The sequence below is a fragment of the Zingiber officinale genome, chromosome 3B (genome assembly GCF_018446385.1).
Source record: "Zingiber officinale cultivar Zhangliang chromosome 3B, Zo_v1.1, whole genome shotgun sequence".
NCBI lineage: Eukaryota > Viridiplantae > Streptophyta > Magnoliopsida > Zingiberales > Zingiberaceae > Zingiber > Zingiber officinale.
In genome coordinates, this window is record NC_055991.1 from 99,690,000 (window position 1) to 99,713,587 (window position 23,588).

The window sequence follows — 23,588 nt, forward strand, 5'->3', positions numbered from 1 at the left end:
GCAGACTAGCTCCTCTGCAGTTTACGGTCTATTAACTCCGCCGGCTACGTTGAGAGCTATCTCGGGTCGGAGCATCTTTAACATTAACCGGACCCTTTCCTTTTCAGTACGGATCAGTTCTGGGCACAGATGTGCTAGGCGGTTGAACTTCTTGACGGCTTCGTTAACTGACAGATCACCTTGCCGGAACTCAGTGAACTCGTCATAGTGCTTGTTGGTCACTTGCAGATGGAAGAATTCTTCTAAGAACTCGGTCTCGAAATCCGTCCACTGCATCTGGTTTATTTGTCTTTTCGCTTTTACTCAGTCCCACCACATCCGGGCATCTCCGGTAAGGCAGAACGACGCGCATTTGACCTTCTCGTGTTCAGGCCAGTCCAGTAGTTTCATTATGCTCTCCACAGTCTTGAGCCAGGCTTGCGCATCCCATGGTTCGCAGTTTTCTGAGAAGACTTCCGTCTTAAGCCTTTGCCACTGAATCAGATAAGCCTCTTGTCGGACCATCGGAGTAGGGGCTGCCGGGGGAACTGGTGCGGCTGTAGGTATAACCGGTAGTATATTCTGATTTGCCGGTGGGGTAACTGGGTTGCCTTGCTGACCCATTAAGGTAGTGATCAGCTGCTGTTGTTCTGTGATCTGACGTTGGAGGTCTGTGACTACCTGTGTCAAGTCTGGTGGAGTCACTGTTCCCTCGGTTCGGCTATTGCGTGTCCTAACCATGTTTATCTAAATAATGACAAATAGACTAGTGTAAGTAGTTATCGTTTTTAGCCAATCTAACACACTGTTTTGTTTCTATCTATTTGTTCTGGTATTATTCCCAACCTACCAATATGTAACCCTAATCTAAATTATAACTAAAAGCATGGAATAAAGCGTCAAACATAAGCAAGCAAAACATGAAACTAAAGCATAAGCATATAACAAGACAATTAAGCATAAACATATAACAAGAAAATTAAGCATAAATATTCTTACTTGGAGCGGCAAGTCGGAGGCTTGATATGTGTGTAGTGAGCTGGAAAAAACCTGGCTCTGATACCAACCTGTAACGCCTGCCCTCCCTGCTAACACTAAGGGACGGGGCTACGATACTCTATGTACAAATTTTTCTTTTTAAAACAGCGGAAGACTTAAAATAATTTTCTTAGTTTAATAAAAACTTTTCTTTTGTTTTCCCTTTCATCAAATCCGAACTATACTATCATGGCATCAACAACATGATATCAAAATTAGTAGAAACACAACATCAAGTCACACATACGGTACTACAATTCATGATACCCAAAGCATAGCTCTTTAAAAGTTTTTAAAGCAGGTTCTTATTTGGTTGCCTAGCCACTGCCACACACATCTCCTTGCCTCTCCTGCTGCTCCTTTGGCTCATCCAGCTTTTTCCTTTATCTGTGGTACAAGGAAAGTAAGCTATGAGCACTCATGGTTCAGTAAGTTCCTTTCCTACTCACTGAAACCGAAAATCATCACATGATCAAAGAATATCTCAACATAACATGATCTCAACTAGTCATGGCATAACATATCATACTCTTTAAGCATATCATGCAACATAACAAAATCATAACTAGTCATGACATATCATCTCTTAAAGCATAGCATGAAACATAACATAATCATATTTAATCATGACATATCATAGTATCATCATAAGGTAGCATGGCATATCAAGCTCTTAAAGCATAGCATGAAACATAACATAATCATATCTAATTATGGCATATCATAAATCATAGCATCATCACAACATGATCATAAGGTATATGCAATATGATTTGAAAACATGTATCCGAAAAACATGTGTATGTCTCATGATCTTTAAAACCATTTCTTCTTACATATATACTTGAACATAATATCAACATAATCAGGGCCCCGGCTTGTACCACACATAGATAAATCACGTAGATATGCGCGCTTCCTAAGTATATCCAAGATAGCAAGTCTTGAATCATACTAGGAACTAGACCTAGATCACACAGCGTAGGCCTAGGGGTGTACTGAGGAGCTCATCCCTTTTACTAGCCTAGATCACACAGCGTAGGCCTAGGGGCACTTAGGAGCCCATCCCTAACGAGGCCCGAGTCTTATTCCATCGACCCCGGGGCGCTTATGGAGCCCACCCTTGGTACAAGCCATACAAAGTAAAGTACATGTCATACTTATTCATTTCATACATCATAAAAGCATGCATCACTTAGGCACACATCATATCATAAAAGTATGCATCACTTAGGCATACATCATGTCATAAAAGTATGCATCACTTAGGCACACATCATATCATAAAGGTATGCATCACTTAGGCATACATCATGTCATAAAGGTATGCATCACTTAGGCATATATCATAACAATATGCATCACTTAGGCATACATTATGTCATAAAAGCATGCATATTTTCACCACATAGCATATCATGAGAGCATGCATATTTTAGGCACATAGCATATCATCAAGCATGCATATTTCTATCCACATAGCATATCATAAAAGCATGCATATTTTTAGCACATAGCATATCATCAAAGCATGCATATTTCTATCAACATAGCATATCATGAAAGCATGCATATTTTAAGCACATAGCATATCATCAAAGCATGCATATTTCTATCCACATAGCATATCATAAAAGCATGCATATTTTAAGCACATAGCATATCTTCAAACCATGCATATTTCTAAGTACATATCATATCATGGAAAGTAAAATCACAAGCATACATGTTTAAGCATAAGGGTGTATCATGTGATTATACTATCATAAGAAATATGGTAACATAGTTAGCTTGGGTTCTAAGCTTCCTAATCCCTTGGGTTCTTATCATGGCCGAACCCCCCCCCCCCCCCCCCCCTAGATCTCAATTTAGGTAAAAACAACCTCCAATCATGTGGGACCTAAATTATCATCACATCATTTTCATAGGAAGCATTATAGGCATGATTAACTTGGTTTCTAAGTTCTCCAAGTCCCTAAACTTCATGTGGCCAAACCCTATCAGGTGTGAAACAAGGTCCCAAATGTCATGAAAGCATGGAAACCTTAAACCATATTTATAGCATTTTTTTCCAAGTAACATAGTAAGCATATTTGAGCTAGTTACTAAGTTCTTTAAGCCCTTAACATATGTCATGGCCGAAATTTAACAAGTATTCATTAGGGATAAAAGCAAGCATACAAGCATGTGAACTTGAACTAACATCATGTATAAATTCATAATAAGGCATCATACAATGGGTATGGCCGAAACTTACCCTAGCCTCATTTTAGGTCATTAAACAACATATAGCATGAGAACTTTGGCTTTCTACTTATCATATTTCATGTAGAGTGACATGAGCATATTTAATTTTTGTTCTAGGGTTTCTAGGGCATCTATCCCTTCATGGTCGAACCATACAATGTCCATTTAGGTCATGGAAAAATTATACAAGCATGTGACTCAATCAACATATTATCATATTTCCATAAGAAGCATTTTTTTAACACAATTGGTTTCAATTCTAAGGCCTCTAGGTCATTTAAACCCTACTTGGCCGAGACTCATCAGTGTTTAAATTTTCTTCAAATAGCCTAAAAGCATAGGAAGTCATACAAGTTTCATAGCATGTACAAAGACAAGCATAATAAACATACATGTGAATTGTGTCTTAGGCTTCCTAGGTTTCTTTCCTTTTTCTTTTATTTTTCCTCATGGACGAAACCTACCAATCTCTAAACTAGGTTTTAAGTGGCCTAAAGCATGGAAAACCTAAGTAAGTTTCATGGAAAAAATTACTAAGAACATCATATATAAATTTGGTTCATAAACAAGCTAGGACCCTTGTGATCTTACATGTCATATACCATGTAACCAAATTCTCTATACCCTAATTAAGCATGAGAGCATTAAACAACTTTCATATCTTAATATCACAGAGGTCTTGAGCATGTTAAAATTTTGTTTAAGCTTTTCTAAGCTATCCATCTTATCATGGCCGACAATCTTAATGAAGAGTTGATGAATTTTTAGCAATATTCAACATGCAATTCTTTAAGAGAACTCTATATTCTATCATATAAACATGGTTACTTAAATTTAAAGGTCTTCCTAACCCTAAGATCTTTTCTTGGCTGAAACATATGAGTGGATTTCTTTTGGTTCCAAGAAACTTTCAAGCAAGAAAAACCAATAAAAGACCCTTGGTATTTCATGGAGGGAATCTTGTACTAGTTTGGTTAAACAATGATTTCCCTAACCTCTTTAAAATATTTTTGGCCGAAATTCTAGGGTTAGGTACTCCTCTGACCAAGCATCATATAGGTATAAAAACATGAATGAAAACCTTCCTACATAGCATAGAAAAAATATCATGAAATGAGGACTTGTTTAAACCTTCCTAGATTTGAAAACTCTTCTTTGGCCGAATTTTTCTTAAATTCTATTCTAGGTTTTCTAATCCTCATAAAATCTGAAAAGCACATAAAACACCTTGTACCACAGGTGAGGGGAAGCTTACATCCTTTTCTCTTGTGGATCTAAAGTGTGGTGATGGAAGAAGTAGCCTCTTCTTCTAGTTTCCTTCCCTTGATTCCCTTAGTGAGTCCTCCTTGTATCTTAGGCTTTCTTAGGAGAAAACCTTGGCTTGGGGCCGAAGATGGAAGAGAGGGGACTGAGGTTTCGGTGAGGGAGAGGGAGGATGAGGGGAAATGAGAGAAAAATACAATTTTCCCTTTACATCATCCTTTTTATATTAAGGGGGAAGAGGTAGCAAACTTGGTTTTTGCTTTTCTTCTCCTTTAACTCATTTTCTATTTTCTTTTATTTATTTTATTTTCTGATTTATTCTCATAATTCATGATGAGAACAAGGGGGAATGAATCCCCTTCATTCTCCATTTAATGTCACGGCAAAAGAAGAGGAAGAGGGAGAGAAAAGGAGGAAGGCAAGTTGCCTTTCTCTTGCTCTTTTCTTGCTTTTTTTTGGCTAGCTTTTACTCTCACCCTTATCATGAGTTTCCCTCCTTTGCTATCAATATATTATTCCTATCCCAACTGGTTATTACCCATTAATCCTAACATTATGAGAGGTCCAAGGTTCAATCCTTGACCACTCCCTATTTCTATTTCTTTTTATTTCTTTTTGGTTCAACCTTCTACTAATATTTTTCTAAGGCAAATTCATCATTCTCATATTTATCTTAAAAGCTTAGTGGGTGTTACATCTCCGCTGCGCCAACAAGTGGTATCAGAGCCTGATCGCCTCAGAAGGACTAATCGCCAACTGAAGCACTACGATCAAGACGATGGCCGGAGCAAACATCCATCCCCCGATGTTTGATGGAGATTTCGCTACTTGGAAGCGAAAAATGCAGGTATTCTTTAAAACTGATTTCGATATTTTAATAACTATGAAATATGGTTTTGCAGCTCCTAAAGACAAAGAAGAGTACAACTGGACAAAGAAGGAGCAAGCAGACTTTGTTGCCAACGGAAAAGCTGAGTTCCACCTACTCACCGTTCTACCGCCGCAAGAGGTAAATCGGATCGGAAGCTACGACTCCGCGAAAGATCTCTGGGAAAAATTCCTGGAGCTTCACGAAGGTACTTCCGAAGCGCGATATCCTCCGGAACCAGTTAACGAACCTCCGGATGAACCAAGGCGAGAAGGTAGCGCAACTCCAAGCGAGAATCAAGGAGCTGATAACGCAACTAACGAACCTTGGAGAAGAGGTAACCAACCGGGATTCCATACGATATGCGTTCAATGGCTTCCCGAGAACTCCAGAGTGGGCCTCCTTAGTAGATGCATATTACATCTCTAAGGACCTCGAGGTAAGTAGTTTAGAACAATTATTTTCTACTTTCAAACTTCACGAATCTCGAGTTTCAGAACCCAATGGAGCAGAAAAGTCAAGTCAGAACATTGCCTTAAAAGCAAAGATGAACAGTTCTAACTCCGAAGCCTCAGTCGACGAATCCGAAGCAGCACTACTGGTAAGACGCTTCAATAAGTTTTTCAGCTCTAACAAATTTAGATCACAGAGGCAACATCGAAAGAAGAGGATGATTCGTTGCTACAACTGCAACGAAGAAGGGCACATCAAGGATGACTACCCCAAATTGAAGAGCAAGCAAAAGGAGAAGACAAAGACCAAGTACAAGAAACCAGATTCCTCCAAGCACAAAAATCTGAAGGCAACATGGGACGACTCTTCATCCTCCGAGTCAGAAGTCGAAGAATTCTCGGGACTAGCACTGATGGCCAACCATCAGCAAAAAGAAACGTCCAGCTCAGAGATGAGCATCGACGAAGGGGGAGGAACGTCAGAAGAAAGCAGCAGTGAAGGGGGAGCGTCACCAGAACAGGTAAGTCAGGTACGTAATTTAACTCCGAATCAATCTTTTAGATTTATTAAATCGCTTTCTAAAGAATTATTTGAATTCGAAAAAGAGAATAAAGACCTGAAAATGAAATTAGCAAAAGTATGTCCACTTGAAATGTATGATAGTATAAAATTAGAAAATGAAAATTTAAAATTAGAAATTGAAAAATTGAAAAATGATGCATGCTTAAAGAAATTTCCAAAGTCAAAAATTAAAATTTATGGTAAATTAAATTGGTATATAAGGAAGCATCAAGGACAACTTAGGAAAATACCAAGAAAATATGTACCCCCTAGATTTTTGAATAATCCAGTAGGAAGGAACCTCTATTGGATTCCAAAATCTGTGCTTAATTAATTTTTCAAAAATTAAAAAGCTTACAGTGAGAAAATTAAACATTGGAATTCTTTATGGAAGCTTTGTCTAAGGAAGTGGTTGTTGCTCCAATAACCAAGAAGGCCTAGTGCCTCGCCACGACATGGAAGCTAAAATATTGAAAGAAAATGTTTAATTAACTTTCTGAAAAATCATTAAAATCAAGAATAAGATAATGCTTTGAGAAGTTTTTAAACAGTACCTTAGAATTTTTTTTTGGAAAATAAAAAAATTCATTTTTTTTTTACTGAAAATCCATGTTAACTTAGAATTTTTTTTAACTTAGAAAGTTTTTTAAATTTAGTTTAACTTAGAAATATTTTCTTCTAAAAAATCATTCTTGCTTAGAAAATTTTTTAACTTCAATCTAACTTGAAAAAAAATTTTTTAAGATCCCATTTTTGCTGTGATCAAAGGGGGAGAGAAAAGTACAAGTTTAGGAGGAGTAAGACAAAAATTTAAAATTTCTTTTATTATTTTTAAATGTTTAAAGGGGAGTTAGAAAATTTTAAATTTTTCTCTTATTTTTTGTTGCATTTTTACTAATTGCAAAAATTATGCTTAACTTGTTAGTTTAGTAATTTTCCTTTAAATTACTTTCTATGTCTATTTTAACCCTAACTTGAACTTGGGTTGATGCACATCAAAAAGGGGGAGATTGTTGGACCCCGTGGTAGTTTTGATGTGATCAACCAAGTTGGTTAGGTCCTGCTATGTTTGATCCCTGTGTCTGAGTGTGCAGGAGCTTAGGTGCACAGGAAGTCGAGCGGAAGACGCAGCTAGCAAGAATGACGACACGGGAAGGGAGCCGACGGGCTCGGTGCGTCCGAAGGACGAGAGAGCTGTGGAAGAGTACTCCGGTGGGCGTGAAGAGCGTGTGCGGCGTTCGAGGGACGTTAAGCCGGGATGGAAGGCTGCTCGAGGAGAAGGCCGGGAATTGGGTTCGGGTGAGCCCTATTCCGGTTGGCCGCAATCACCCAAAAGAACGGAGCTTCGGAAGCCAAAGAGAAGAAGAAAAGAAGACAAAAGAGGCTGAAATTACTGTAGCAGTAACCTTGAAGGCGTCTTAAACACATTGAAGGCACCTTAAACACATTGAAGGCGCCTTGAATGGATTGTTTAAGGCGCCTTGAGCAGGCTGCGGATAAAGTTTTATCTGCAGATCGAGTTGGAGGCACCTTGAACCCTGTTGGAGGCGCCTTGGACTCTCGGGATAAGATTTCCAGGGCCTATATAAAGGCCCCTGTAGCTAGGAATTCAATAACAACTGAAGCATACAACTTGTAATCAATTCCTAGCAACTAAGTGAGTATTCTAAGTGTAAAAAGGCTTCTCCGCCTACAGTAAAGTAGATTCTTCTAGTGGAGCTTTTCATCGCCCTTGATTAACAACCTCCTTGGTTGTAACCAGGTTAAATCTCTGAGTATGTTCTATTCTTGTTTCTTTTTCTGTCTCCTTAATTTAGTTGCTATTATTTTACTGCTGCTTTTATTATTGCATTAATTGAGTTGAAATCCGAGGAGGGTATAGTTTGTTTTTGTTTACAGCAATTCACCCCCCTCTTGCCGGTCTCCGCTGCGCCAACAGTATCTTTATCACAGCCTTGGATGAAACACAGTTTAGTATGAAGGCTGCTGTGTCCAGAGCATAGCCCCAAAGAGATGTAGGAAGATTTATGTGACTCATCATAGACCGTACCATATCTAATAGGGTAAGATTTCTCCTTTCAGATACATCATTCCACTGTGGTGTTCCAGGAGGAGTGAGTTGAGATAGAATCCTACACTTAGCTAGATAGTCACGAAACTCATGGCTAAGGTATTCACCACCTCGATCTGATCGAAGTATCTTAATACTCTTGCTAAGCTGCGTTTGTACTTCATTCTTGAATGCTTTGAACTTTTCAAAGGATTCTGACTTATGTGTCATCAGATACACATAACCATATCTACTAAAGTCATCAGTAAATGTAATGAAGTACTTATAACCACCTCTAGAAGCGACATTGAAAGGGCCACATACATCACTATGTATAAGTCCTAATAAGTCTGTCGCTCTTTCACTGTGTCCACTAAAGGGAGTCTTGGTCATCTTGCCTAGTAGGCATGACACGCACGTCTCATATGATTCAAAATCAAATGAGTCCAGCAAACCATCTTTATGGAGCTGGGATAAGCGTTTGCCATTTATATGACCTAAGCGACAATGCCAAAGATAGGTTTGGTTCATTTCATTTGATTTGAACCTCTTGGTATTTGTGTTATAGATGGGGTTCTCTAAGTCTAGAATGTAGAGTACATTCATTAGAGGTGCACTACAATAGAACATATCATTTAAATAAACTGAACAACATTTGTTCTTTATTATAAATGAAAAATCTTTCTTGTCTAAACAAGAAACTGAAATTATGTTCTTAGTAAAAGCAGACACATAACAACATTCATCTAATTCTAGTACAAGCCCAGAGGGCAGAGATAGAAAGTAAGTCCCTACAGCAACAGCAACAACCCGTGCTCCATTGCCTACTCGTAGGTCCACCTCGCCCTTTATCAATGCCCTGCTATTTCTCAATGCCTGCACATTAGTACAAATGTGAGAAGCACATCCGGTATCTAATACCCATGATGAAGAAATAGATAGATTAACTTTGATAACATATATACCTGAAGTAGACGTCTCACTTCTCTTCTTCTTAAGATCTTCCAGGTAGACTTTGCAGTTCCTCTTCCAATGCCTGGTCTAACCGCAGTGGAAGCAGGTAGCATCCTTGGCGACCCCTCCTTTGGGTTTCAGTGCCTTGCCTTTGCCTTTGGCTTGGGACTTTCCCTTACCTTTAAGCTTGCCTTTGCCCTTTTGCACCATCAATGTAACGCCCAAAAATTCTCAAACTTGCATTAGAATTATTCTACGATTTTTCTGGAATTTTTAGATATTTTTCCGGAAATTTTCCGAGTAGCAGAAGTAGCAAAAATAATTAGAAAACGAAAAACGGCCTAGGCGGGAATTGAACCCGAGACCTGTGGTTTAGTGGACAAGGTTAGTAACCAGTTGAACCCAGCAGGGCCGTGCTGAAAGGAAAGGGAGACGATTTAATTTATATTAGAGTTGGGCCGGAATTACCACTTAATATAAATAGAAGGTTTAAGTGGGGTTTGGGTTATTTTCTTTTATTGGTTCGGCAAAACCCTTCCTCTCCAAAGCCTCACGCCGACACCTTCCTCTTCCTCTCCTTCTCTCGGCGCCACCTTAAGGAAAGGCTAGGGATCTTCTCCAAAGGTCCCAAGTTCACCATCCAGCAACGATTTCAACACAAGGAAGGTTCCTCAGCGAGTAGAGCACGTGGACGTGAGCGGATAGTCGAGAAATTGTCTCCACCGGAATTTCTAGCGATTAGATTTGTAAGAAATCTAGCACACGAGGTAAGAAACCCCTCACCTGCGGTATAAGTAGTTCCGTTTGCTTACATGTTCTAGTTATTAGCTATATGTTTAGTTTTACGGCACTTAGGATGTGTTTTAACCTTTCTTGAAGATTAGGAATTTAGTTAGCACCTTTAGATGGGCCGGACACGTTTATTCTCCTTCAGTTGGAGATCATAAACGCTGTTGGGTGCCTAGACGTGTTTTTCCTAATGCAGAGGAGGGTTGAAGCACACCAAGTGTTCGACAAAAAGGTTAGTTTAGCTAATTACCCTTTCAGTTATGTTTGTCAGCTCAGTTAAATGCGTTAGTAGCATTTAAAATAGTAAGTTAGTTTACTACAGCTTATATGGGACTACGGTCCAATGGGTGGGCTCCCACAGTCGCCTCTAGGTTCAGATAACCTAGAAACAGCATGTTATATCAGTTAGCTTATATATCAGTATTTTATTTTCAGTGGCACTGTACTGGATTAGATATCCATTGGGTTGGACTCCCACAGTCATCCCTAGGTTCAGATAACCTAGTAAACCCTGCTAAATTCGGGACTTGCAACCCCGGGTCTAGTAGGGATGCGCGCACAGCAAGTACAGTTGCCAGGGCCCTACAGCAGCATGTTTAGTATTTTTATCTATTATGTATATAATAGTTTTCCAAATCAGTTTTAAAACATAATGGAATTCAGTATTAGCTTAGCTTCAGCTTAGCTCACTCTTGTATCAACTCAGCTTATTCCAGTTATTAAATATGATAGCTTCATATACAGTTCTAGGCATGTTATAATCAGTTTTATTTTATGTTCAGCTTATGTTATGCCATGCTTTGTATGATACCATGCCATGCCATTCTTGCATATTCAGTATGTTTTTCAAACAGCATGATTTAAAAGCATATTTGCATCGTATGCATGATTTAGTGAGGTAGATGGTTTCTTACTAAGCTTTTTAGCTTACAGATACTATTTTCCTTATACTGCAGATACAGGTAAAAGGAAAATGGACTAGCAGAGGAAGCTGGAGGGCAATGCAAAGATGGTGTGTGTGGCAGGAACTGGAATAAAAGACCTTGGAGAGTTTAGCAATTAGGAACTAGTTCTTACTTAAGACGTTTCTTATACCTTGCTTTTATGCATTTCTAGTAGTTAAAGGTTATAAGTTGATGAACCATGCTCCATGTCATGTTAGAATGTTAGCTATATGTTATTGGAATGTTTATGATGCATTAGTTAGATGTTATGTGAGGTTTTGGCATGCCAAGGTGCTGAAATCAGAGGTCCCGGGTGAAATCAGACTCTGATCGGTCTCCCGACCGATCAGGGGCCTGGCTGTGTCACTGGATCGGTCAGCCGACCAATCCAACCAGATACAGTACGCTACTGTATCCTCCTGGATCGGTCAGCCGACCAATCCAGCACAATACAGCAGCGAGTCCTCGGATTTCCAGGTGCCTGGATCGGTCAGCCGACCGATCCAGACATACCTGGATCGGTCGGTAGACCGATCCAGCTGGGGACAGAAGCGATGTAGCTTCGGGATCGGACGGTCGACCGATCCAGGGTCTTGTGACCATACCAGTATCAGTAGATCGGTCTGTAGATCGATCCGGAGGGTGTTACCAGTTGTAAATACCTCCCCTAGCATGTGTACAACTCCTAGGTACACCCGGAACATTAATATCAGAGTTTACAAGAATCAATTAGTTAGAAAAATTTAAATTAGCCCAGCTTTCCGCACAGCTTAGCACAGCACAAACTGTAGCGATTCGCTTACAGCCTGGTAGTTAGAAGGCGGGTCTTTACAGAGTGGTATCAGAGCAGTGTTCCATACTTCCTACACACACATCAGCATTGTACCTGCAGCTTCCAAGTAAGAATACCTCTACTCTCTTTATTGTTTCTTGCTTTCTAGTTACAGTTCATGTTTATATGCCTACTGCCTGTTAGTATGTGATAGTCTTTAAACATGATACCAGTAATTATATAACTGTGATAGTATTAGTTATACATATGTCCTCTATGTCTTTAGAAATGACGCGAGGACGCCCAGCTAGAAGGGCACTAGATACTGAGCCCCAGCAAGAGGCAGGCAGCTCAGTGCCTCCTCCAGACCTCGCAGCACTAGTGGCTCAGTTACAGCAGCAGCTAGCTGAACAGCAGCAGGAAATAGCCACCTTAAAGGCTAATCAGCAGAGTACCCCCACAGTCACCCTGGAACCGAATCTGACGACTCCAGAAGTCTTAGAGGTCCCACCAGCCCAGCCTACAGCACCAGCACCAGTACCAGCACCATCAGTCCTAGCAGCTGAGCCAAGAAAGGAAGCCTATCTAATCCAGTGGCAGCGGGTCAAGCCAGAGAACTTCTCAGGCACTAGCGAACCATGGGATGCTCAAGCATGGTTCAAAACACTGGAGAGGACGATGGAGCTTTTGGATTGGCCGGAACAGGAGAAGGTGAAGTGTGCCTCCTTCTGCCTGACAGGGGACGCCAGTATATGGTGGGAGAGAATTAAAGCGAAGCGCCCAGTGAATCAGATGTCATGGGTCGACTTCGAGAAAGAATTCTTCGAGGAGTTCTTTCACATGCGGGTTACAGACCGCCGTTACGACGAGTTCACTGAGTTTCGTCAGGGCAATCTTTCAGTTGAGGAAGCCGTGAAGAAATTCAACAGGTTGGCTCGTCTATGCCCAGAGCTAGTCAGCACAGAGAAGGAACGAATCCGGTTGATGCTCAAGATGCTGAGGCCAGAGATAGCAGTGAATGTGGCTGGTGGCATACATAAGCCACAAACCACAGAGGAGTTAGTGAGCAATGCCTTGACCACAGAGCATTATCAGAACAGCATGAAGCAGCAGAGGCAGGTCTCCTCAGAGTCCAAAGGACAAGGAAACTCTCACACTCAAAAACAGCAAGGTCACAGCTCTAACTGAAAGGGGAACTCCAACAGTAAGCGCAAATCAGGGAGTGACTCAAAAGGAGGACCATCTAGCAAGCGACCTAGTTATCCAAAGTGTGCTACTTGTGGGAAATTCCACCCAGGGGTTTGTCGCAAGGGCACACGGGGATGCTTTGAATGTGGACAAGAAGGGCACATGGCCAAGCAGTGCCCGAACAAGACCGGTCTTCCTCACCACAAGAGATTCAAGATGCAGCCACCAAGAAGCTATATCGATGCGCTTAGAAGGTCCACTCATCGCCAGGCAGATTAGAAGTCCTCCATCTATGGCGAATGCGAGGATCTACTCACTCACCGAGAGGACGAGCCAATGCCTCGACGTCACAGTCGATCAAGATTTTCAAGATAGTGCTACTGTTCTATTTGACATGGGCAACCCATTCATACATAGCCAGGGTGTTCTCAAAAATTAGAAATACCCTCAAGTACTGGTCAGTTTTTGACGACACTACCTTCGGAGAAGTCATGGCATCCACGACCGCTCGAGCAAGGCTACCATTATAGCAGCAGGAACTCTTCGTGATCCGATCCTGCTAGAAATGACCGACTACGACGCCATCCCGGAATGGACTTCTCGACGATACGGACGTCCATAGAGTGCCGTAAACAAAAGTCGATTCCAACCCGGGCGTATACGCTTGAGTACATCGCGAACCAAGAGAAAGGCCGAAGATTTCTCTCAAGAATGAAGGCTCAAGTCGATGGATTCGGATGTACGGGTACCTAGCACATATAGTCAATACCAGTGAGAAGGATCGGCTAGCAGAGGTTCGAGTTGTATGTGACTACCCAGCAGTCCCTACCAGGCTTAGCACCAGACAGTGAGATTGAATTTAAAATAGAACTTTTCCCGGCACCAATCCCATTTCCAAAGCGCCTACCGCATGGCTCCAGCAGAATCGAAGGAACTTCATGAGCAACTACAGGCGCTGCTAAGGCTTCATACGCCCTTGTCACTCACCATGGGGAGCGCCTGTTTGCTCGTGAAGAAGAAGGATGGAAGCATGCTATGCATAGACTACGAGCATCGAATCAGTCACGATCAAGAATGTATCTTCTTCCTGAATTGATGACTGCTCACCAATCAAGGGAGCAGAAGTGTTCTCCAAGATAGATCTCGATCAGGTTATCAGGTGAAGATTAAAGAAGGGATATACCCAAGACAGCATTCAGAACCAGACACGGACACTACGAGTTCGTAGTCATGCCCTTTCGCGTGACCAATGCTCCGGCTACATTCATGGATCTCATGAGCAGTGTATTCAGGGAGTATTTAGATAAGTTTGTTATTGTATTTATCGATGACATTCTTATCTACTCAGAACTCAGGAAGAACACTCAGAGCACACAAAACTAGTATTGCATCAGCAGAATCAACTATACGCCAAGTTCACGAAATGTGAATTTTGGCTAGATCAGTGTCCTTCCCGGTCACATCATCTCCAAGGATGGTATTATGGTAGATCCCAGCAAGATAGAAGCAGTAATAACTGGAAGAGACCTAAGAACGCCAAATAATCAGGGATTAGCGGGATATTACAGAAAGTTTGTAGAGGACTTCTCCAGGATAGCCTCCCCACTGACAGCTCTTACCAGGAAGAACAGGAAATTTCAGTGGACAGAGGACTGCGAGAACAGCTTCAACGAGCTAAAAAGGAGGTTGACCAGTGCTCCGATTTTGGCTCTACCAGACGACACCAGCAGCTTTGACATCTACAGTGATGCCTCTAAGTTGGGGCTAGGAGCAGTACTGATGCAAAATGGCAAGGTGATCGCCTATGCCTCCAGACAACTCAAGGATTATGAGAAGAATTACCCTACTCATGACCTTGAGCTTGCAGCAGTAGTGTTCGCTCTCAAAATTTGGAGACATTACTTATATGGAGCTCAGTGCAGAGTATATAGAGATCATCAGAGTCTGAAGTACTTCTTCACTCAGAAGGATCTGAATATGTGACAGCGCAGGTGGCTAGAGCTGGTCAAGGACTACGACATCGACATCCTCTACCACCTAGGGAAAGCCAATAAGGTAGCAGACGCACTTAGCAGGAAATCCAGTGCTACCTTATTATCTCTTACAGCCATGTCACCGCCCCTACAGAAGGAGATCATAGATTTCGGTCTCGAACTCATCATGGGACAGCTCTCTACTATGACCTTAGAGTCTACCTTGCTTGGTGACATTCAGTCAGCTCAGGATCAGGACCCTGAAATCCAGAAAATCAAGCAAGGGCTAGCAGAATCAGAAAGTAGAGGATTCAGAGTGTCCGATAGAGGGGTGTTGTACTTTGGCGACAGACTCTGTGTTCCGGATCAGGAGGAGCTACGGAGACAGATTTTAGATGAGGCTCACAAGACTCCCTATGCGATGCATCCAGGTTCAACCAAAATGTATCAAGACGTGAAGAAACATTTTTGGTGGCCCGGGATGAAGCGAGACATCGCTAGATATGTTAGCATCTGCCTCACCTGTCAGAGGGTCAAGGCAGAACATCAGCGACCAGGAGGAGTCTTGCAGCCTATTCAGATTCCAGAATGGAAGTGGGAGGATATCTCTATGGATTTCATAGTGGGACTGCCCAGAACCACGAATGGTTTTGATGCCATCTGGGTAATAGTCGACAGGTTGACTAAATCAGCCCACTTCTTGGCCATCAGAATATCCTATCCCATGGAGCAGCTAGCTCAGTTGTATTCGGGAGATCGTCAGGCTACATGGAGTCCCACGAACCATCATTTCAGACAGAGATAGCAGATTTACATCACACTTCTGGGAGTGTGTACAGTCAGCGTTGGGCACGAAGTTAAAGTTCAGCACAGCATGGTCAGACGGAGCGAGTAAATCAGGTACTCGAAGATATGCTCCGAGCATGTGCCCTAGATTTCAAGGGAAGTTGGTGCAAATATCTGAGTCTAGCAAAATTTGCATACAACAATAGCTATCAGGCCACTATCGGTATGGCACCTTATGAGGCTCTCTATGGGCGGAGGTGTAGATCTCCAATCTGCTGGTATAAGAGTGGTGAACAGAAAGAACTAGAGCTTCAGACAGATCTAGTAGCAGATACCACAGCAGCTATACAGCAGATCCGCCAGAGGATAGAGACAGCTCAGAGCCGCCAGAAGAGCTATGCTGATACGCGGCGCAGACCCTTAGAGTTTTCAGTTGGGGATTCAGTGTTCCTCAGAGTAGCTCCCATGAAGGGAGTCATGCGTTTTGGGAAAAAGGGCAAGCTAAGTCCTAGATATGTGGGACCATACCTTATCAGCAGAAGAGTGGGCAAGGTAGCATATGAGTTAGAGCTACCACAGGAGATGTCAGCAGTCCACAACGTATTTCATGTCTCTATGCTGAAGAAGCATGCCCCAGATGCCACCCAGGTGATTGAGCCCCAGTCGGTACAGATCCGCGAAGACCTCAGCTATGATAGTCGGCCTATTCAGATAATAGACCGAGCAGTTAAGAAATTGCGAAACAAGGAAGTACCATTAGTCAAAGTTATCTGGCACAGTCACACAGCAGAAGAGGCAACTTGGGAGACAGAAGCCAGCATGAGACAGAAGTACCCAGAATTGTTCTAAGTTCGAGGACAAACTTTTTATAAGGTATGGGAGATTGTAATGCCCGAAAATTCTCAAACTTGCATTAGAATTATTCTACGATTTTTCTGGAATTTTTAGATATTTTTCCGGAAATTTTCCGAGTAGCGGAAGTAGCAAAAATAATTAGAAAACCAAAAACGGCCTAGGCGGGAATTGAACCCGAGACCTGTGGTTTAGTGGACAAGGTTAGTAACCAGTTGAACCCAGCAGGGCCGTGCTGAAAGGAAAGGGAGACGATTTAATTTATATTAGAGTTGGGCCGGAATTACCACTTAATATAAATAGAAGGTTTAAGTGGGGTTTGGGTTATTTTCTTTTATTGGTTCGGCAAAACCCTTCCTCTCCAAAGCCTCACGCCGACACCTTCCTCTTCCTCTCCTTCTCTCGGCGCCACCTTAAGGAAAGGCTAGGGATCTTCTCCAAAGGTCCCAAGTTCACCATCCGGCAATGATTTCAACACAAGGAAGGTTCCTCCGCGAGTAGAGCACGTGGACGTGAGCGGATAGTCGAGAAATCGTCTCCACCGGAATTTCTAGCGATTAGATTTGTAAGAAATCTAGCACACGAGGTAAGAAACCCCTCACCTGCGGCATAAGTAGTTCCGTTTGCTTACATGTTCTAGTTATTAGTTATATGTTTAGTTTTACGGCACTTAGGATGTGTTTTAACCTTTCTTGAAGATTAGGAATTTAGTTAGCACCTTTAGATGGGCCGGACACGTTTATTCTCCTTCAGTTGGAGATCATAAACGCTGTTGGGTGCCTAGACGTGTTTTTCCTAATGCAGAGGAGGGTTGAAGCACACCAAGTGTTCGACAAAAAGGTTAGTTTAGCTAATTACCCTTTCAGTTATGTTTGTCAGCTCAGTTAAATGCGTTAGTAGCATTTAAAACAGTAAGTTAGTTTACTACAGCTTATATGGGACTACGGTCCAATGGGTGGGCTCCCACAGTCGCCTCTAGGTTCAGATAACCTAGTTCTAGGTTCAGATAACCTAGTTCTAGGTTCAGATAACCTAGAAACAGCATGTTATATCAGTTAGCTTATATATCAGTATTTTATTTTCAGTGGCACTGTACTGGATTAGATATCCATTGGGTTGGACTCCCACAGTCGTCCCTAGGATCAGATAACCTAGTAAACCCTGCTAAATTCGGGACTTACAACCCCGGGTCTAGTAGGGATGCGCGCACAGCAAGTACAGTTGACAGGGCCCTACAGCAGCATGTTTAGTATTTTTATCTATTATGTATATAATAGTTTTCCAAATCAGTTTTAAAACATAATGGAATTCAGTATTAGCTTAGCTTCAGCTTAGCTCACTCTTGTATCAACTCAGCTTATTCCAGTTATTAAATATGATAGCTTCATATACAGTTCTAGGCATGTTATAATCAGTTTTATTTTATGTTCAGCTTATGTTATGTCATGCTTTGTATGATACCATGTCATGCCATGCTTGCATATTCAGTATGTTTTTCAAACAGCATGATTTAAAAGCATATTTGCATCGTATGCATGATTTAGTGAGGTAGATGGTTTCTTACTAAGCTTTTTAGCTTACAGATACTATTTTCCTTATACTGCAGATACAGGTAAAAGGAAAATGGACTAGCAGAGGAAGCTGGAGGGCAATGCAAAGATAGTGTGTGTGGCAGGAACTGGAATAAAAGACCTTGGAGAGTTTAGCAATTAGGAACTAGTTCTTACTTAAGACGTTTCTTATACCTTGCTTTTATGCATTTCTAGTAGTTAAAGTTATAAGTTGATGAACCATGCTCCATGTCATGTTAGAATGTTAGCTATATGTTATTGGAATGTTTATGATGCATTAGTTAGATGTTATGTGAGGTTTTGGCACGCCAAGGTGCTGAAATCAGAGGTCCCGGGTGAAATCAGACTCTGATCGGTCTCCCGACCGATCAGGGGCCTGGCTGTATCACTGGATCGGTCAGCTGACCGATCCAGCCAGATACAGTACCCTACTGTATCCTCCTGGATCGGTCAGCCGACCGATCTAGCTCAATACAGCAGCGAGTCCTCAGATTTCCAGGTGCCTGGATCGGTCAGCCGACCGATCCAGCTGGGGACAGAAGCGATGTAGCTTCGGGATCGGACAGCCGACCGATCCAGGGTCTTGTGACCGTACCAGTATCAGTAGATCGGTCTGTAGATCAATCCGGAGGGTGTTACCAGTTGTAAATACCTCCCCTAGCATGTGTACAACTCCTAGGTACACCCGGAACATTAATATCAGAGTTTACAAGAATTAATTAGTTAGAAAAATTTAAATTAGCCCAGCTTTCCGCACAGTTTAGCACAGCACAAACTGTAGCGATTCGCTTACAGCCTAGTAGTTAGAAGGCGGGTCTTTACAATCAAAATGGAGTTGGGCTTAACCTTCTTAAGGTTGATCTCAGTAATTCTCAACATACTCAGAAGCTCAGGCAGTGGCTTATCAATTTCATTCATGTTGTAGTTCATGACGAATTGACTGTAGCTCTCTGGCAAGGATTTCAAGACCAAATCAGTGGCCAGCTCTTGGCCAAAGGGGAATCCCAACCTCTGTAGGTTTTCTATGTACCCAATAATCTTGAGTACATATGGACCTACGGGAGTCCCGTCTTGCATCTTGCACTGAAACAGTGCCTTAGAGATCTCAAATCTCTCGTGCCTAGCTTATCCTTGATATAGTTGACGAAGATGTTCAACCATATCATAAGCACCCATTAACTCATGTTGCTTCTGAAGCTCAGAGTTCATGGTCGCGAGTATGAGACAAGACACATCTAATGCGTCATCTTGATGCTTCTTATAAGCATCACGGTCAGCTTGTGTGGCAGTGGCAGGAGGTGCCTCGGGAATGGGCATCTCCAGGATGTACAGTTTCCTTTCCTGAGTGAGAACAATTCTCAGGTTCCTGTACCAGTCCAGGAAGTTAGCTCCGTTGAGCTTGTCCTTATCAAGGATAGAACGCAGGGAGAAGGTGTTCATGTTTGATGACATGGCAATCTACAACAGAAAAATATAGAAAATAAATAATCATATTCCACTAATCATTTAATTAGGCCTTTAATTAAACGATGCTCCCATTGAATTATAGAACTTTTGTAGAATCGACTCATGGATGTGGTCAAACCACACTCATTAGATTCTAACCAACTAGCTATAATTCATGTGGGACAAGATCCACATCATACTACGCCTTAAGTTAGCTTTGGCTAAATTGCCCAAGACTTAGTATGATCGGTAGGTAACTAATTACCAATTACATCTCTATGCAACTCTTGTTTATAGGATTAAGATCTGCATGTATATTAAAATTTGAGTTAGCTTTGGCTAAATCGCCCAAGAGTTAATATAAATGTGATTTTGACCTATCTACCAACCATTGAAAAATGCCTATAGTTAAACCCAATCCAATTGAGTTTAACTAGTTTTACTCAATCTAATTGAGTTTGTACTCACCCATGCGTTGATAGGCGGGACCAAGATTGTCCCTCCGCACCCTACCAAGATAATATGTGTTGCTCTGCTTTGGCAGATTCAACAACAACATATGATCGAGGTAGTGATGGGTATCACGGCATGATAGGCATTTTGAGTTGACACGATTTAGATCTAATCTAATCGTTGATGTGTATCATATACTCGATTTAGATCCAATCTAATCGTGGTGCATCATATACGCGATTTAGATCTAATATAATCGTTAAAGCACTAATTAATTACTCTACTCTAGCATGTATCACATACACACACACAAACAATTAATTAAATTGTGATTAATCATAGCCCTACTACGATCTTCTCAAGCCAATGAGAAGATCGGATGGTCAACCTAGGGTCAACAGGTTCTCCAAGCTCCTCCCTTTGACCACCATGTGTTGCTCGCACCCTCCTCGTAACTCCTCCTCGAGTGGACCTTCCATTGCTCCAATTTTGTACATTACAAATTTGAAACTCAAGTTACATTCGAGTCTAAACTATTTTACAACAGGAAATAAAATAGAAAGGCACGACGCGCAGGTCGCGTACCACATATACAACACGCACAATCACACAAAAAATGGCACGCATGCCATATTATGAATTACAACACATATTTCCAATCAAATTGGGTTCTTTGGGCCATGACCATCACAATATTATACATAATTCTAAATTATGTATTTTATATAAATTTCTGTGATTTTACTGCTATTTTTACAATTTTATGAGTAACAATTTCCCGGCGATCCCGTTTAGCGATTTTCGGACGTGATCGCGGGACAATGCCCCTTGCGGGGTTAGGGGCAGCACTCCTTCTCGTGAAATGAGTCTCATGAGTGTCCCACGATGATCTTACAGCGCCCTAAGCCACTGTCCCAAAACATTTTGGGCGATAATTTGCCGTTTCGGAAAAATTTTCTCGGTAGTCGAAGCCTACAAGTGTCCTAGCACTCGTTGCTTCTCTTCTACGAGAAAAATATTCATAAAAATCATAAAATCACAGAAACTTATAGAACTTTAATTTTTCATAAAAATCAAAATAAAAACAAGTACATGTTCGCACGTGGCTTTGATACCACTATTGGGATTTTCGAGCGGTAAAAACCGCTTTTGCGTTGCGGAAACCCCGAAATCCCATGCCACCGGATCCATGCGAATATTAAACTTTTACATTTACAAGTTTTTCTAACACTAGATCTACTTTAGATCTACATGTTTAGGAGTTTATACCTTTGATGCGAAGCCCTTCGCGTATCTCGCTCGTCCAAGGTTCGCCGGATCTCAAGGGTGTCAAATGAACACCCCTCTATGTGTATCCACACGAACAAAAGGCGGAGAAGAAACCTTAGAGTGTGCTAGCACCCTTGAAGGTTTCGGCCAAGGTGGAGGAGAGGGAGAGAAGAAAAAACAAGGAGGAAGAAAATGAAACCTTGAATAGCACACAAGAGCAATCAACACCACTAAAGTGGCCGGCCACTTCAAGAGGGGTTTTTAAACTCCGTGGAATGCCAAGAGTCACAACTCTTGATCTCCCTCATAAGGTGGCACACACATGTACTATCCTTGATGATGTGGAACATCATCATTGGCCCATTTAATACCAACTCACAAATGAGGTGGCAATGGTCAAGTCAAACTTGACCTTTCATCTTCCCTCTCAAGTCAAGTCAAACTTGACCACCTCTCCCATGGTTGATCAAATCTAACCATTTGATTCAAATCAATTTAATATAATGAATCTCTATTCATTGATTAAATTGATTCAATGAAACATAATCTAAATTAGATCCATTGAACACATGAATCAAATCGAGTCCAACTCAATTAGTTTAATTTGGTTTACTCTTAATCCAATTTGGTTCATCATATGAACCTAATCCTCTAGGTACATCAAATGAACCTAATCTCCATCTAATTTCCCTTTGTGTGTGACCCTATAGGTTCTTGTAACGTTGGCAATACTCCTAAACTCATTTAGAAGCATAAGTAATGAGCGGTATCTAGCAACACATCATTACTACCCAAGTTACAAGAATATTGAGATCCAACATCACCTTGTGACTACTAATTGTGACTCTTCACAATATATTACAAGTGTCCTTCTATCCTTGACACCTAGATTGATCAGTGTGAGGCATAGACCGTGTCATCCTCTAATCAATCTAAATCTTGAACTCCAAGTAGACTTACTCTAATTAAGTGAGCTCAATATCTCATATTGACTCACTTGGGCATGACCATGCACTTAGTGGTCTCACTCTATCAAGAATAACAATGTCACTCCCGTTATATAGGAGGGATAGATCCCATCTACATCACTCACATCCCTCCGCATAATTTATTACATACCCAATAATCGCCTTTATCGTCCACCCAATTACGGGTGACGTTTGACGAAGCCAAAGTATGTAATTCCTTATGTAGGGAACCATGGTGACTTCAGGTCCAAGGACTAATAGCCACATGAGAAAGTATATGACACTCATATAACGATCTATGATACTTTCTCATGGCGGGTCATTCAGTATACATTCTCAAATGCATACCCATGTGTCAACTTGATATCTCTATATCCATGACTTATGAGATCAAGTCATCGAGTTGACCTACATGCTAGTCTCGTTGCATTAACATTGTCCCTTAATGTTAATACTTGACTAGGAATGATTAAGAGTAGTGTTCTTTATATCCATCTCACTATCGATTCAACCAATCGATTGATATAGATAAGAACCTTCTACTCAAGGACGCTATTATATTTAGTTATTTGGTACCAATACAAGTAAGTATAATAACCAAAACAAATACCTTTTATATACATAAGAATATGTTACAATGAGTCCATACAACAATTATCATATGATTGACTTTGGGACTCTAACTAACAGAAAAGGAGCAAAAGTTAGATGAATCCCATGGGTTTTTTATTAGGCAAAGGCTCATACTTTATGGGCTATATCCGTAACTTTTCTTGTCATCACTTGTATACTATCTTGTAAGAGAAGATTTATATATGAGGCTTTCTCGGTTTCTTGAACTAGATTGATAGTGGATTTCAAAGAGTGGCTCACCTAATGAGTTAATAGGTCATGGAGTAGGACCAAAGGATCTAAACCACATTAAATATTATGTGTTAGCATTGTTTATCTTATATGTTTGTGTGCTTTATTTTCACTACATATCTTTGATATTGGCAAACATAATAAAATTCATTTGCTAACATATTTTAAGTCTTGTATTTGCTAGGACAATAAATTGAATTATTTTTTCTAGTTATGACTATTCACCTACCCCTCCCTCTAGCTTCACCATTCCATCAAAAACTTATGTTATTAAGTACTCAAAAGACTCTCGGGGTCGGA